At 40.5% G+C, this 14,586-nt stretch overlaps 1 long non-coding RNA gene across 1 annotated transcript in view; it reads left to right on the forward strand.

The window, feature by feature from the left end:
* The window catches only part of LOC125325407, a 64,709-nt gene that overhangs the window by 26,812 nt on the left and 23,311 nt on the right, over positions 1 to 14,586 (forward strand). Inside the window, exon 5 of the long non-coding RNA XR_007203318.1 lies at positions 879 to 1,765. This is a non-coding gene — a long non-coding RNA (uncharacterized LOC125325407). The remainder of the gene's footprint in view (positions 1 to 878; positions 1,766 to 14,586) is intronic.

The following is a 14,586-nucleotide window of genomic DNA, read 5'->3' on the forward strand; positions in this document are numbered from 1 at the left end:
TCACAAAAATTTTAAAAATATCTTAAATCCACTTGAAAAGCACCATTAAGAAAACAAAGTCATGGTCTCACATATTCTAGGACCTCTAGAAACTATAATTTGTGAACTCTGTAAATGTTGTTGGTCACCATACCGCATGTCTCCAGCCTATTGACATTGTGTGTTCCATTTGTCAGAGCTTGTCTTTCATTCTGTTCATACGTGATACCTTTCCAAAACAAGTGCTGCCAATGGATGACTGAGGATATGCAGGCAATAAGAGTACAGGAAACTGCAGCAACACTGTAACTTTCACTGTTCCATAAGGTGGAACAAGGCCAAGGATATTTTAGCATATTCAGGAAGAAGAAGAAAAAGAAAACAGCATGCAGAGAACCATTCTACGCTCAGTAGAAGTACAGTTACTTCATGCTGGATTTATCTCAGCACAACATAACAGCTTTCCACAAAGTGGTTTAGATGGAATTCCCAGGTGACTTGTTGTGTATTTAAATACTGCCTGCCTGAGATTTAAATAAACAGCTTTTATATTAATTAGAAACAAATCCTCTCAATTGGAAGGTATTAACTGTTTCTAAATTGCACACACAACACTTACTCAGACTTTGATTCAGTTACATGCTTTTAACTTGCCAGCCACTCGTAGTCTAATATGCTATAACCACAGTTTACAGCAGTGCAATAAAATATTGATTCAACTGTTTTAACCTTTCATCGATCGGCATAACACGTAATTAAGTCCTAGGAGCAAGCGAGCAGCTCATTGCTAGCACACCAGCCTAGGTATATATTTACAGCCTAAGCCCAGAAGAATTGTTTGATGCATGTCTTGCAGTAATACACATGCCAATTATCTCTTTGCTGGCTTCTGATTGCAGTTTAATCAAAGACACTCCACACCGCGCAAGTAGGACCTGAACATGGACCGCCAGGCTCTTCACTGACCGAGTGCATTGATTTCACCAGCTGAGAACCTGACTCAGATGCTTTGTACTACACTGATTGCACAACCCCTGTAAAAGGGCCTGTGGCTTCCAGAAAGCACAGGAGTTTTTAGTTCCACCTGATACTGGGAATACGAACTCCCTCTAAAGGCCGAACAAAGCTCCCTCCTTAAATTCACTGGGTTATTTAGTAGCTCTAAAGTTTTTAGAGCCTCAGAATCATCCCTCTCCCTAAGGTAACCACCTTGTCTGGCTCCCAGGAACAATGTTCTGCTTTTCTCAGCTTTGACCCCATTAGGTAAATCCATGTGGATTTTTTTTCTGGCTGACTAGCTGAAAAAAAGATGTTTTTTCTCTTGGTTTACCTCACACCATTCAAAAAAGCTAAACAGATTCTCAAAATGTTTATGATCAGATTGAATAGGCCAAATTAATCCTTTGTGCTTGCAGCCTGTTTTTCGTTAATTAGTGGAAACCCAACCTGACAATATTCAATATCACAGTTTCCAGACTAAGAGTGCATTGCTGAGATAAATGGAGTAGAAGGAAGATGTCAGTTCCTGGCATTATCATCCTCCTGTACAATAGCATTTTGTTTGTTTGTTGGAATATATATGATAGTGGCAGATAATTTTTTTTTTTCAGAGCCTAGGACATTTCAATAAATTCATGTAAATAAAATATACAGACAAAGAAAAATTGTGGTTATACAGCTCTTTTTGAAATCTCCATAATCTTGTACAAATCTCCTCTCTTTTGGGTGCCCTCACAGACATGTTGAACTCTGCTCAAGCCAGCTGTGAGAGGTAAAGATGACCATGGTGAGAATATTACTTTTTCTAGATATTGTCCTTTTTGAAATGAACACACTGGCAAGACATTTTAGAATTCTTTAAAATGGCTCCAGAAAAAAAGACTTTCAAGTGAGGAGCAGGTATTAAAAAAACCCCAACTCAATAAACAAACAAAAGAATCCAACAAAACAAAGCTAAAGTTATCCTGTCTCCTTTGTAACCTTCCTCCCTTGCTATGGAAGAGTGAAAGTTTTTCTTGAAAGCCAAACCCCTGTGGGTTTGCAGATTATTCCCTGCACACAGTGATCAAAGAGCAGGCTGTGGTTCTGAGCAGACCACAGAAATGATGGCCAGAGGCCTTGGACTGTCAGCAAGGCTGACACGCTGCCCCAGCAGTGCTGCACGACAGCACCTCCATCACTTCCAGCCACTGGGACACCTGACTTTTTGTGCCACACAAGGCAGTCTGACAGCCAGCACTTTTCCCATCCTTTTTATTCCCTTGAAACTGGAAAATAAGCTGCAGTTTCTCTTTTGCAAGGATCCATTTCTCCATTAGTCGTAGTTTCCTGGGCTTTCACATTACTTCTGGACAGAGTTTTACTCACTGTTGTGACAAGCGCTGTGCTCTGTACCCCACACATATTCCTGTCGTACAGCACTTTTATAAAGCACAATGTACCTGAATTTTTTACTAAGGGGTTCATCCCAGCCCACTTGACCAATAGTCATCTCTATTTAAGGAAAATTCTCCATGCTCTAATTGGGTCATTTTGTAGTCAATGTGTCTGAACTTCAATTACAAATTAAATGTTTAACAGATGCAAGGGGGTTGCCTCTGGAACAGAGTCTTTACTCTCCTAGGTTTTTTTGATGAGTCCTATGAACTCACTAATCCAAAATCTAGGCAAGTTCTGTGGCCAGACCCCATTGTTAATGGAAAACTGGAATCATCCATGCAGAACCACTGATTTGTGTCCCCTAGCAGTCTGTCTTATATTAAATGAGATTAAATAGTGGGTTTTTAAGCTATTGCAGAAAACGCTAAGAATGACTTTCTCAGGCTGACAACAAACTCCATTTTGCTGACATCCTTCTCAGTGGAACATTCTTGAAAGACATGGTGCCCCACAAGAGGTCAAAGGAATGAGGTGCTGTCCCAGCAGGCCAGCAGGGGACTTGGATCTGCATTTTCTTCACCTCTCCACAGATCCTCTGCCAGTAAAGTACAGCTGAGATTAGGTTTCAGGCTTTCTGAATCTTTCTGGTAAGAAAGATTCATCTGGCTGTTTCTCTTCTAGCCAAGCAGACAAGTTCAAAAAATTGAGACCTGGAGCCAGCTTAATCATGCATTGCTTCCTAGGGAACAGGGCTAAAAAGGAGGAATACAAAAGAACTGCACCATATCCATACCCATGCATCAAACCCCAGGCAAAGCAGCGAGGCAGAAATACTTTGATTGGCAAGCTTTGCTGTCAGCCATATCTAATGAAAGAATGTCTTCTCTTGGACACCTCTGCTGATCCCAGCTACTGCATTATCACACAGGAGGTACAAATTTTCTAGCAGAGCTTGACCTTCAGGAACATGAAATATTCACCCACTAGAAACTGTCCTGAGAACCATATAACTAGACTTACCCTGCATTTTCAAATTAAATACTTTCTTGTTAGGCAATACAGATCCTGCCAACAAAACTGAGTTTACTGTTTGGTTTTTTTTTTTTACTAAGAACAGGAAACAAAAATTTGTTTAGATAATGCCAAAACATTTTGTTTCAGTAAAGTTGTTCCAAAACATAAAGAAGTGCTATTTATTCAAATGTATACATATTCAAATGTATAGAAATGAAAAAGTAACTCAAAGGGAATTGATTCCTGATTTCTGAGTTCCTCTAAACCTAGATGTGATCTCAGATGTCCCCTCTTGGCTACATTATGACACAAAGTGAGATAACGACGTTTAGTTACTGTCATCAAGTCAACACCACTGTGTTAAATTCAGATAGAATCTGAATCAGATTTAAACTCAGATAGAATCAAATCTGATTGACCACAAAGCATACTGTGTGTGTTATCTCAGGGCTCTTTCTGGGACAGGAAAGTGCCAGTCCTTCACAGCCCTGGCTGGAGGACTCAGAGCATGTCAGCTGAAGGAGTAGGATCAAAACGACAATCAGAAGGGTGACGGGTCTTGCTGGGATGACAGGCAGGGCGTGCATGGGGAGTGAGCACATACATGTGTACTCTGTTGCCCCTAAACTCCCCGCTGGCCCTTTTCTTGTGAGCCAGCGGGGCACCAAGCCCGCTGAGAGGACTGACTTGTGCAATTTCAATGCCCTTTAGTGATGCACAAGAACAGAGCCGACAGGAAAACAGAGGAGATGGGGCATCGCAAGGCTGCTGTTTATTTGCACAGCCGCAAAGCCCACGATCTGCCCATGATTCAGGGACCATGATTTGCACAAGATTCAGGCACCAGCAATTGCAGATATTTATACTGATAATTCTTTGTAGCAAATATTCTAAGGAGATCTCCTTTCAGAGACTGCTACATTCTAATAATGAAACAAAGCAATAGATGCCTTCAAAGTCTCGCTTAGAATCACAGAAATCCCATTTGTAGGCATTAGTCAGGGGGAACATCAATACGTCATCCCAAGCCTGTCCTACCCACCTATTATTCTTACACATCTTTGGGGGGACCAAAGTGGTAGTCAGCAGCCTATAGTTACCCAGAGGTTTACGTCAAAAGCAGTCAGTAAACTAAAATATGCCCCTGTTCTCAGTGACAGACAGCAGACAAAGGTAACACAGAAATCTGAGATGGGCCGCTTTCCTCAGTGACCCAAATTCTTGCTTCCTTCCTTGACCCAAAGTATTGCTTTCTTCCACCACAAAATGTTCCTGAAGCTACCACGTGAGAAAAGAGGGCAGAATACCCAAATGTCCCATTCTCTCCCTCCCCAAATTATTCTAGATATCCATATCCAAATCCTCAGCAGCTTTGTTTGTGGTAATTAACTGTAAATACTGAAATGCATCTCTTGATACATTTCATACTCAAAGGTGGCACCAAAAACTTTCTCCAAGTTTAGTCTTGCAAAGTAACGCTGCAAAAGTACATCATTATTTTCTGAAGAGATTAAGAAATATCCATGTGGCTCTAACAAATAAATCAACACAAATACAGACAAAAAAGGTGACATCATGTGCTTATGTTGACTGTTTCGCTGGTAAAGATGTTTTAACTTCATTTAGAAATGCCTTCCTCTCTCTTTCTGGATACACATGTGGAACATTCAAAAAGGAGTCCCAGCTTGCAACACCCAGTTTGCAAAAGGAGTTCTTGGGAAGCAAATTTCAGGGTCTATATTCTTCTTATGAGTCACTTTATCCACTGCAAAACTATTGCAATGAAAAGATTTTTTTTTTTTTTTTGAGGTAAAGCACAATTAAAATGACCTCCTTTGCTTAAGTTAAAACAGGAGTGAAATGAAGAATCTGACCCATTCCTCTAATTTTACAGGCTCAATAGTAATCTAGCTATGCTATTCACTTAGAGAAACCATTAATTTTGCTATGTGACTGAAACTAGAAGGCTTCAGCTTTCTTTCTCTCATTTTCCTCCCCTCTTTTTGCTCTTTGTCTATGCACCTGTTTGCACCACTTTACCATCCCATCTGAAAAACTTTGAGTAATCCTCTGGCACTAACCCTGGTGTGATAATACTTCTGTTATTCAGCAGCATAATTACAAAGGACAACACAGATAAAACAAGTCTTTCACTTCTGCTGTGAATATGCCAGTTTTGCCAGTCTTCAAGGTGAATGATTTCTAAAACCTTCTGTATTTAATGTTAATCTAAATTCTCCACACAATGAAATTTCCAGCACTTTAGGGAAAAATGGTTACTTTTGATACATCAAAGTGAATGCTAATGGTTGAAACTTTTACAGCAGCTTCTTTAGCAGCAACCTCTTCCCCAAAATACTTTATCAACCTTGAACGGATCTGCTGAGAGACAGTTCAGTATTAGATTTTGCTTTGACAAGGGGAAGCTACAGCAGAGGGAAGTGTAATGCTGGAACCAGGCAGCAGACCAGTGATATAGGCAGAAATAATTCCTTTCGCTGCTGCATCATAACCCTTTGGACCTTTGTAATATCACCAAAAATTATGAATTGGGTGGTGTTTGTTTTCTTTTGGTTTTTGGGACAACTTTAACTAACTTATCTTCCACCTACAAGAAAGTTTGCTACCCAGTTAAAAGCTCAGCAAGACAATTAAATCTTGCCTAGTTCCCTAGCTCCTATTAGGGATAGGGAAAGTCAACGTCTTCACATCCCTTTTTCCCTCCTGCTTTGTCCCTCAACAGGGAAGGTGAAACTGCATTATTCTGTGTTTTCTGAGCAGGTTTGGATCATTTGGGCTGGAATCAAGGGGGAAGAGTCCTGGTGGCTTGGGTCTCTCCTCATGGATTTCAAACTGGTGGCTACTCTTGTTAAACCCCCAGATGCATTTTCCTGAAGGTCTTATGTAGGTTCAAGGGGTGAAACATGACTCAAGAAGAAACCTCACTCCAACAGGCAACAGGGAGCACATGGAGAGCTATAAAACAAGATAAATCACCCTGTACTCTCTTTTCCATAGCCTAAACAAATCATCTAAGTTTAGAACCAGTTTTTCTCCCCCACAGATAGACAAATATTATTCCCTTGTGCTCCTCACGCATGCTGTATTTTTGTCAGACTGCTGAGCTGTTTGGGGCCAGACAGCTGTTCTAGAGCCATGCTTAGCTCTGGGCCCACATCTGGGCATGGTGATGATACAGTGGTAGCAGCAGCAAATTTAACAGGTAAGAGGAATTACAAGTAAGTACCCATCTGCCATGAATCTTTAAAATATTTGTGATTGTTTTTTCTGGAACGTTTGCTCAGCCAGAGAGAGTCCCCAAGGACAGGGCTTGCCAGACAGGAGCCAGTCTAGCACAGCCTCCTGTGATCTCTAAGAGAAAAGAATAAAGTTACTGATCAGTGCCTAGAAGAAAGTCAACCACGTTTCGTGGTCCAAGTCAGCAGGGAGAGCTTTGGGTACTCTCAAGGTCATCTCCAAACTAGTGGATTTTACCTTGCCCCCCAGAGAACTGAATAAGGCCTAAGGAGAAGAAGGACATCTTCAGCTGGTTCTTCACAGGCTTCTCAACAACCTTTTTAGCCAAACTAGGAAAATTGTCACACAGGAGCAATAATTGGCCACAATGTCAGCAAAAGGTAAGCTAAAACAGAGGGAAACATTAACCTCTCCATCCACGAGGGTTTTGCTCCTCACAGGCTGTTCCAGCATCTCCAATTGCTCTGTGACAACATCCAGCCTAAATCAAACCATGTGTGATGGGGAACAGATCTCCATATAGTCTTTCTAGCACTTGCAGAAAAGCAGTGATCGTTTCCAAATCCTGTCATTTTCCACTCAAGGAAACCACGGGATTGAGAAGTTGTTTCAATGTCTGAATCAAACCAGAAACTATCTAGGTTTGCAGCTTATTGTCCATGAAAACTTGAAATGCATAAAAAACATTATCCCAAATAGAGCACAAATAGCCTGTGTATATATCAATTCCATGAGGAGCCTTCCAAGGGCACGAAAAAATAACATCTTCTGCACAAAAAAGGCAAAAAAGAAACCTAATGAGTTAATTCTCTGTACACAGGTTCATCAGGTGAAGGATGTCAGTTATTTTGTGCATGGGCATAATTTCAAAGTTTCAATTTAATTAGGATAATTTTCTAACAGTTTGGCTGTTCATCAGAACCTCATCAGGATAGAAATTGGGCAGAAACCCTTCTAGAACAGACCTGATTGTGAGAGATCTTTCATTCCATGGTCCTAGCCAGCTGGAAACACTGTGAATAGCCTCTTCAATGGTATTTCAGTCTCCTGCTTTTGGACCCAGATGAAACCAGGAAGTGCTGTGAAACCATAAATACCATTAAAAGACAGAGAGGGAGAAAGATTAACCAGATTCTGGCCAAGCTCCAAAACTCTGCATTTCAGTTTGGGGCAAAGTTTCAGGCTGGTTTTCACAGATCAGTTTGTCCACCTCAGTTATTTCCCACTCTGACATGATATAAAGTGCCTTTGCTTGTCTTTTGTTCCCTTATAGACAAAGTGCTGGTCATATTCCTTATACATCAGGCAATGCATGTGCAGAAAGAGAAAGAGGACTGAAAGCATGGCAAGACTCCACAGCTAATTTAGGATCAGAAATAGTGGGCGGGAGAAGCTGATTCCAGCTGCAAGGGGTTATATGGAAATATCCCTCTCAATTTTTCAAAGTCTTGTCCCATGTAGCACTGTTGGTCATTAGCTAGAAATAATAATATGTATTATTGATCACAAATGAATAGAGAAATTCATTATATAGATCAGCAGAGACAAAGAAAAGGTTTTTTGTTCTGGTTGTTAACAGAGAGAGGAGCCAGGAGGAGTCCTTTCCCTCTTACCTGGTCCTGTGTCCCAAGAGTCAGACACATGGTAGGAGATGGTAGGAGCAAGGAAGGAGGGCTGCTGACTCCTTAACCCCCTGGGTTTTAAAACAGCTGCTCAAATGCTTTTAAACACAAATGTAAGTGGTGTCCTAAGCAGAGATTGGTGTATTCTCTTACATTTGGAAACACTCTTCTCAGATGCTGAGCGGCTCCTGCACCCACAGGGTACCTTCAGCACTCAGCCTCAAACTGCAGCGTGGGGTACTGCCTCAGGATTTGAAATTGTGTTGTGGGATCATCTGAATGGGATAAACTGACTACTTCAGTGCCCACGGGGCTCCAGTGAAAGCACAGCCACAGATCCTGAACACACCACTTGCCACTGCTGAAACAATATGGAGTGGACAGACACATCTGGAGCAGACTGAGGCAACATCAACAAAAATGGCAGGTAGAAAGCAGCATATGATTTTCCAGAAATGATTTTCACACAAATATATTTACTTTTCCTTTTGGGGAGAGCAGGGGAAAAGAGAGCTGCACATCCTTTACAAACAGTGCTGGTATTATTCACACTGCCAACCAAACCACTTAAGCGACAGAACCTTTGCAGTACCACAAGTGTAATACAAAAAAACAACCAAAAACCACTTACTTCCTTTTTTTCCCCCCTGAGTATTGACATTCTTGTGCAGTATTAGGAGAGCTAATTTAGCTTCCAGTTCTAAGAATTTTTGAATCTATAGCCAGTAATTATTTGCATTCAGGGGTACAAAAGAGGAAAACAAAGCCCACAAATTCTAGCACATTCATGTGGGATTGGGAGTTGAATTAGGATCCTCACACCCCATTGAATTATCGGCCCCCCTATTAGAGCCTTATTAAAATGGTAATGATTATAATGCCAGTCATAGGCAGGCTGTCGCACCTGTCAAAAAAAATACCCCGATTATCCTGTTCATTCAACTGTCTGGCATTCGAATCCATGTCTCAGGTTTACTGTTCTATGAAGTTTTTCTTTCTCTTTCTTTATGTTTTTTTCCTTTTTATGAAGAAAAAGAAAAGATACAAGAACAAACACTTTCACAAAGGTGATAAAAAAAAATCCCCTCTAATTTAGCACATCTACTACACATGTGGTGTTAAGGTATCTAGGACAGCAGTCTGAGGACATAGATACAATTTCACTGAATTTCTCTATAATGAGGAAGAATACAGAGGGCTACACTAAAATCTCTTTAAAAAAAGGAACGCTGCTTTTTAAGAAGAAAAAGAACTGTTGGCCTTCCTCTTTCCCCACACACACGCTCCATTTCTACACACAGCCATGATTACGTTACTCAGAGCATTAAAGTCTTTCTTCATACACAAAATAAACACCTTGGATGGTTTAAAGGGACAGTCCTGAAAAGATCAACATTAATCCACAGGCTTTGCTAAGGATGAAATTGCATTAATTCATTTTCTCCTTTGAAAGTAGTGAACATATAATTCGAAATAAGCAACACTAATCTAGGGTCTAATCGTGAACACATTTAGTAAAAGGACACTGGGGCTTGAAGACCTCTACCAGCTTTCAATTTAAAATCCTACAGTGATTATTCCAATAACCTGTTGTTAATAGCAAAAACAACATTAAGTTTAATAAAGATATATGGATACTTGGCTATCCCTAAAGTAGAAAAACAGCACAGACATGTTCCTGAGAATTTAAGTGACAGTCAGGTGGAGAGAAGATTAAATATTTTCCACCCCATTCAAAAGATGCCTTTTTCCTTTCCTCCAGCCCCGTTGTATGAGTTTTTCAAATACCACAGCATAAAAGAACGTCAGTGGAAGAGCATTTAGGGGCTGAATGCCTTCAATAGCATCTAAGACAGATGCTGTGTCACTGAGTGCCCTGGACCCTTTTGGGAAGTGAAGCAACCAACAAAAGACCGGTTGGATTCTGTTTGTTTTGGTTTGTTCCAGAAAAACATTTTTGATGAAACATGAAAAAAAAAAAAAAGCTAGCGTTTTCTTAGCATTGGGAATAATGAAACGTGTAAGAACTGCACTTAGCAGCTCCTGAGTGCATAAAGCACTGGATTTTTTCCTGTTTTCACAGAAGTAACTAGGAAAAAATGCCTTTATTTTAGAAGACCACATGTAAACTTGTAATGACTCCCGTTCTAAGATGATAGGGGTTGTATCTAAATGTTATTTTTTTAGTCATTCATTGTGTTTCTAAATACAGTTTTTCTGAGCTTACAACAGCTAAAATAATATTTTTAAGGTGAAAGGGAACAGAATTTGAAGGATGTTATAGTGAAAAACAAGAAGTAACCATAGAATTGTAGCAAATAAATGAGTGAGCAAACAGCATGCAGCTGCTGCCTATTACCTCCTTGGTTTAAACACACACACATTTTTATTTTTGGACCTGATGCTCCTCAATATTCTGTTTTCTGCTTTTTTAGATGGTAAATACTTAACAGTAGAGATGGATGCTGCTTGTTCAGTGCCTGCAAAGGGAACACCAGGCCTTAAAGAGGACTTTGGAATGATGCAGTGATTCCTTTCTTTAAAATCCCAGTTATCTCCATGCAAGTAGAGTTGGGTCAAGCTCAGAAATCCTGTCTATAAACAACCATGCTCACTCAACCCAATCACTCACACAGTCAGAGACATTTGAGCAATGTGTTTGAACAGTGAGAAATAAGCATGATTTCCATTCTCCACTCCTAAATTCAAGGGGTGACCAGAAGGCTGAAGCATCAAATTTAAGTTTGAAGATCAGATGAGCTTTGGCAAAGGGTAAATGATGCCCTGAGACCACACCACTAACCTCACAGCACGTGCTGTCCCAACCCTGCTGCCTACTCTTTCTTGCGTTAACTGGCCTCTGCAAGCTCAGAGCTCCTTATCCCCCATCCCTGTCTCCTCACTGTCTAAATTGCTGGAATAAAGATTCTCCCTTCTGCATGCTGACCTCAGGAGAGCTGCAGCACCCAAAAGTGATAGCAGGGAGCTGCAAGTGCTTGAAGGAATGAGAGAAACTAGAGAGGATGGAGAGACTGGGACAGGATAGATGCAGGTGCTGCCTGAACATGTTTCTGCAGGTGGCACATTGCTTGGATCAGGTGAGGAGCAGCTGGAGCAGTGGGACCACAGGCTGTTTCCCACTATCTTAATGCACCTCCTTTCAGATGCTTCAATCAAACAGCTGCAAGAAAATTCAGCAATCTGTCTTCTGAGAGCATTACTGAGTGAAAGCTGGAACTGATTAAACACTACCATAGCAATGGTGACAAATGACTTCACTGAGAAGGGTCTCAAGATCACTTCACCAATGACTCACTAGCCCAGAATTTGCCTGTCAGAGCCCAGAATGTGAATATTTTGAGGCAGTGCCCCAGGTTGCACCCTCCTCTTTGAGGCATTTTCCCGCTTGAATTTCACCAAGACTCATGTGGTTCTGTGGCTTTTAATCTTGAGTGAATGAGTGTTGCCACCCTTGTGGATGTGGTAGCTAGAGAAACTATCCATTCCTTAAAAAAATCCTCAACCAGAAACAGACCACCTACCCATTATTAACCAGGGTTACCAGTTAAAAACGTATGAAGGGGGTCACATGAATGGACAGCAGTGTGTATGTTTTATTAGTTTGAACAACAAGGGAATAGATGGATGAAAGATAAGGTAATGATTTGTGACAGGAGCCCAAAATTTGATTTCAACAATTAAATTACCCTTCTAAGAGATCCCCAAGGAAATCTATTAAAATACCATCTTCCCCTATCCCCAAAGTATACAAAAGCTGCCTAGTAACTGTCCAGTATCACTGCCTTTGTGACATGTTGGATGATTCCCAAGACAAAAACCATATGCTGTCCGATGAATGGTAGAGCAATCAACAAGGAAAGGCTATTCTTTAAGTTACTTGCCCTAAGGAAATAAAAAAAGAGAGAGAAACCACCACAAAGTTTGCACTAAAACATAGGGTTTGGTTTTGCTCACTTGGTTTTTCACCAGATAATTAGAAGTACTCCCAAGTCACAAAACCACATCCCTAGAAAGTGTGAGAGGATTTTCACTTTTGACGCCGTAAAACTCTGCATCAGTGGCAATCCCCCATGTTCAGAGGAGCATGCAGCAGTGAAAAGTGCCTAATGCTTGCTCATCATATTAACCCTTTCACCAGTTCCCTGGGACTGTTACTGAACCCTAAGCTTTCCCTCTCACCACCACTCTTTAGTTACCTTGTAGTGTTATATTTAAGGTTACCCCTGCTGCATAAATATTGCTGTTTAAACTCAGAAATTTCAGATGTGCAGCAAAGATGAAACAAAAGAACATATTATGAACATCTGCATCATTACAGAGCTAAGGGAGATCCTTGGTTTGACTCAAGCTAGATATACCTGTTTGGCCTAAAAATAACACTTGCAGACAAATGCAGAATTCAAAGACTGAGCAACAGAGGGCTTAGGTTCTTACTTACCTATGGCACATCTCAGGTCCTCAATTTGCTTACTCACACTGAAAAATCTGTCTGCTGATGATAAGAAGCCACAATTCAGAAGTGGCATTTTGAAATACCAGCATGGTATCTGCTACAAGAAATCAATATCATGCACTGATGTGGTTGGTATCAGGAACAAAGCTTGCTCCTAGTCAGTTGCCCAGTATAGTTCAGAGTACTTCCCTACAAGCTACTTTCATTATAGATTATATTTAAAGAAACCAACTGCCAATCATCATTTCTCTATGCAATGAAACATTATGTGTTCAGATGTGATTTTAGAAGCTATGAATAAAAGGCATTTTTTTAGTGAGAAACCTCAATTTTTTGAGGCAAGCATATATTTCAGTTTACTGCTTTGTCCACACGCATCCTCCAAATCCACAAATTTTGGCATTCACATAACTTTCACTGAACGTCTCTTTCAGAATAACAAAACCTCATCAAAATGTGCAGAATTTTAAGCAAAGGAGACGTTTATGTCTAGGCAGATGCATACAATTAAGTGTTTGCAGGACTAGGACTTAAGAGGTCTGGTATCTAGCTGTAGAGGGCTACGTGCATCTCAAGGAGGAGCTTTGTAAAGAGCACCAGAATGCTTTACCTACCTAGCCTGGAGCACTTTCAATTCCAAAGCTCTCGAGTCTATTCAACTAATCAACAATCTCATAAAATTGCTGCAAAATTCAACAACAACAGAAAAAAAGAATAAAAAGATAATTTTTTACACAACATGATTTCCCTTCTCTTAGAGAAAACTTTCAGCTCTTAGGAAAATGAAAGAAATTTTAAAGTATGATATCTATAACTTTTCCAGATACACTTTCCCTCTATATTATTACTTATGATACTGAAGCCAAAAACCCAGATCTGAAAACCGCTCAAACCCTTCTTCAGTCTGGCCCCAAGTCTAGTTAGCATTCTGTTCAGAATATCCTGCTTTGACTGTGAAAAGGAGCAGTTACCTCTTTTATAAGCTGCTTTAGAGAGGAAAAAAAAAAAAAAAAAAGAGAAAAAGAAAGAAAGAAAGAAAAGAAAAAAGAAAAATTCTGTCCTTGAAAAGCTTGAATAGATGCATACCATTATGAGTCTGGTAGGAGTGACTGGGACAAGTACCTGAAAACACACTGAGGCCAAAACCTCCTCTGATTTACCACAGCCAGGGTTTTACTCCATTACTCCATTTCTTACTACACATAAACACATAAATTCTGCAAAGCTGCTGCCTAACCCCAGGGACAGGTGGGGTCCCTGTTCTAGTATTTCTAAGGCCCCCTAAAGATGATGTGTTGATATGGGGATGCCCATTAAGGTCCTGATGTCTGGAATGCACTTAGACTACACCTGAACGCAACGAGATTCCTTGTTGTGATGTTCTCCTGCTTATCTTGTCTGAAAGACCTGACAATCAGTGATCCCTGTGCCCATCAGTAACTTGCAAAATGCAGCAAGGCAAGAAGAATCACCTGCCCTGCTGCGGTATCGGTTGGGTGTAACTCTCGAATAGATAATTACGAATCTCACATACAGCCCACTTTCCAAAGCCAGTCCTTTGGGACTGCAGAAGATCTTAAAGTGACAACAAGAAACACAACACTTACAAAATCAACTGTCGCAGACTGTCAGTTTGTGACTGTTTTTGAATGGCAATGATCACATAAAACATGGCCTAAAAATGCTCATCATGGCATCACTATTACCTTTGATGTTGGAGACTGCTGTAGGTCTACACCCAAAACTTTTGTAAGGAAATGTGTTTGATACATGTGCAATGCTTCTTGGTACTTTTATAATACTCCAAGCCATAAAGTGGATACTGACCTGTTAGGAAAAAAGAGTAAAGGCAGTCAATTT

This window comes from Corvus hawaiiensis, chromosome 4 (assembly GCF_020740725.1).
Source record: "Corvus hawaiiensis isolate bCorHaw1 chromosome 4, bCorHaw1.pri.cur, whole genome shotgun sequence".
NCBI lineage: Eukaryota > Metazoa > Chordata > Aves > Passeriformes > Corvidae > Corvus > Corvus hawaiiensis.